Here is a 3,735-nt window from a genome sequence, read left to right as displayed (position 1 = left end):
CATCCATGCTTTTGTTCCGGCCCTCCGGTCCAGTTTAAGAACCCATTGTGGCCCTCGAGTCAAAAAGTTTGCCCACCCCTGCTCTAAGATCTTACAGAAGATTCAGAAAGCTTGGTAATTTATCTATTTTGTGTATCATTACAACATAATCTGGCTTTTCTTGATAGACTGATATTAGTTTACCTGGCAGTCCTTCCAAATTATAAAATCTTTCATTTTCAAGTTTATATAATGTATCAGAGTAATGTAATGTTCCTGATAAAACCAAGGGACAGCCTCTGAAGAAAGGCTGAGAAAAGTGGAAACTTACTCATTACGATCAGGGTTCCCACTCCAGCCAGCACTACCAGGTTCAGCATTAGCAAAATGAAAGCAACAAGGCCCCACACTTTCAGTGGAACAGAATGTCCTCCAGGGAGGCCTGGATTCAGGAAAACGACATGAGTTTTAGAAAGCAGACACAAAAGCTGCTAGTAACTCTGTGGGCCCTTAGAAACTCTTCATCACATTCAGCATTGAGGAAACAAAAGAAGCAACCTGATTCTCACTGAAGAACCCCCAAAGCTTCATGAATTGGTGCTACCTGCTACTTTCCATGTGGAAATATGAGTGACCTGAAAACTGAAAATGTACCTAAAAATCTATGTAAGATACAAGTAGACTCCCCTCACCCTGTATTTTCTCCCCCATTTCATACAACTGAGTTACCTTCCCTCTTTTTTTCTTTATTGTTTAAAGAATTACATATAGTATTACATATGTCTCCCTTTTCCCCCATTGACCCCTCTCAAGCTACTCCCATCCCCTAGCACATGCCCTCACCCCACTAGTGTCTGTGTCCATTGGCCATGCCCATATGCATGCATACAAGTCCTTCTGAGTTACCATCTCTTATTCATGCTCATAAAACACTGTCTGTAGCAATGAATTGGAGGATTCATCTCCAGAGCCATTAACTGGCCAAGAGGGGAGGAGGGGTGGTAAACTACAAATACTGACGACGAGTTCTTCAGTGAAGGCTACAATTTAGCAAACCCATCTCATATACACTGGGGTCCCACAAATTTGATTTGGTATCACACTCTTAAATGTTTCTTATAAAGTTAAACATACCCCCAACCCAATCTAGAATTCTACTCCTGGGTTGGTATTTACCTAATGGAATTGCTTTAAAATGTCTACACAAAGACTTGCACATCAAAGAAGCTTTAGTCATACTAGACCCAAATTGGAAGCAACTAAAATAACCACATACAGGTGAATAGATAAATATCCTGGTATATCTATGAGATGGACTACTACTCAGCAATGAAAAGAAATCAACTACTGATTTACACAACAAGGATGAGTCTCAAAAGCATTATGCTTATGAAAGAAGACAATACTGAAGAGTATATGTTATTTGAAACCATTTATATAAAATTCTAGACCAGGCATGATAGTTCAGGATGATAGAAAGTAGGTCAGTGATTAGGATAACTTGGAAGGTACACAAGGTGTCTTTTAAAAAAATATATTTTTTATTGATTTCAGAGAGGAAGAGAGAGGGACAGAGGGATAGAAACATTGAGAGAGAAAGAGAGAGACATCCATCAGCTGCTCCTGGATGCCTCCTACTAGGGATAGAGCCCACAACCCAGGAATGTTCCCTGACTGGGAATCAAACCATAACCTCCTGGTACATAGGTTGACACTCAACCACTGAGCCACACCAGCCTGGTACACAAGGAGTCTTTTGGGTGGTGGTATATAGGTATATGTTTGTTAAGTACAATGCATATTACTTTGTATTTAAATTACACTTCAATAAGGTTGACTTGAAAATAAAATTTTTAAAAATAATCAGAAAAGTAAGATTTTTCATATACACACAAAATAGAGTGTTATAAAAAGGAAGCCTTCGGAAAACAAGAATTTGTTAAAATAAAATGATACCAAAAACATATTTTTGATAGAAAAATTAAAAGAGAGTTTAAGAAAATCACCCATGAATTGTAAAAAAAGGATAAAATGATTTAAAAAGGGGGGAGGAAAATAAGAAAATGAGATTTAATAATATAAAAATAAGAAAAATCCAGAAAAGGCTATGAAAAGTCTGGGGTAGATGCAAAAATCATAAAAAAGAGATGGTTTCCCATAAATAAAGAACATTGGTTTATCCTCCTTACTTCGTTTCTTGACATTTTTTTTATCTTTTATTTTTAAAAGTCATCTCTAGCCAGGCTGGGGTGGCTCAGCTGTTTAGCATCCACCCAGAAACCAAAAGGTTGTTGGTTTGATTCCCAGTCAGGGCATATTCTGGGGTTGTGAGCTCGATCCCCAGTAGGGGGTGTGCAGAAAGCAGCTGATCGATGATGTTCCTCTCTCATCAATGTTTCTATCTATCTATCTATCCCTCCCTCTTCCTTCCTCTCTCTCTAAATATTAATAAAAACATATTTAAAAACAATGAAATAAAAATAATCTCTAATTTTTATGCTCCAAAATCTCCCCCCCCACCTACCCCCCCAACCCCCCAACACACACACACACACACACACACACACACACACACACATTCTTATTAATTATTTCTGGAGCCAGTGGGTCTATTTACTCAAATCGGTCTTACCTCTCACAGCTATGCTTTCTGGCAACTCAGCTGTGCTTTCAATGCTTGTTGGTCCATTTTCAGCTGCATTATTCAGCTCCAATTCTGGCATTTCATGGTTATCTTTTCAGGGGGAAAAGTTAAACTGTTTTAAAAAAAACACTCCTGGCTCTGGTCTCTTTTTCTTTCTAACTATTCAGATATTCCCAGTGTTTCTACTTGATTCTGATGATAGGTATTTTTAAATAGACAAACTTTTTGTGAAACTTTACAAAAATGAAATTCAAGCAACCTACCCAGATGTATGTAAAGAATAAATTCTCATAAAAATTTTTAATAACGATTGTTAATTATTGGGAAATATGTGACTGAACATGAATTGCTTCTCCAGTTTTATAAGCTCTTGAAGTCAGTTGTCTATGATATTAATTGGATGCTGATGATATAATACCTCTCCCTAAATACATACAGTACCTTCATCAAACACCATGGAGAAGATGACTCTGTTTGGACATTTGTCTCTAACACATTATCTACCAACCTTATACTTAAAATTCTATAATCAGATTTGTTTATATGGAGAGCTTTTTCTTCATCATTTGAATATAAAATACTTTGGGGTAAATTAGTAAATTAAAAACTCCACATATTTATAGAAGATATAATTTCCTATTAAGAGCAAAAGGAATTAAAAATATACAGAAGTATTGAAATATGTAAGTAATTTATAAATAACAAAAGTAGTCTCAGGAATGTATAAGAAACCATGTGTCCCATTAAAGACATTTCAGTAAATACAGTTCTGATGTTTTCCAAAATTATCTTCCTACTGCTTCACTGTTATCTCTAACTATCTAGGGATTGAATTGCTGAATAAAACAGACTGCAATTATGTGGACTGGAATCATACTATGTTGAGATAAGGAACTTTCAGTCTTATTCCTTCTCAGAAAGAAAAAAACAACAAAAAACGTTTACGACATCACAGCGTAGAGTGAGATGGTCCTATGAACCTCATAGCATATGTCTACTTTTAGCAGTATATATTAGCATATATCTTTTAGCAGTTAAATAAAAATCCTGGAGAGTTATCCTCATGCTATTACTTTTTTCCCTTCCCCTAATAGCCTATAATCTCTAAAAAA

This window comes from Myotis lucifugus, unplaced genomic scaffold, assembly GCF_000147115.1.
Source record: "Myotis lucifugus unplaced genomic scaffold, Myoluc2.0 scaffold_10, whole genome shotgun sequence".
Classification (NCBI taxonomy): Eukaryota; Metazoa; Chordata; class Mammalia; order Chiroptera; family Vespertilionidae; genus Myotis; species Myotis lucifugus.
The sequence above is the reverse complement of the archived record's forward strand: the minus strand, read 5'-3'. Positions refer to the sequence as shown.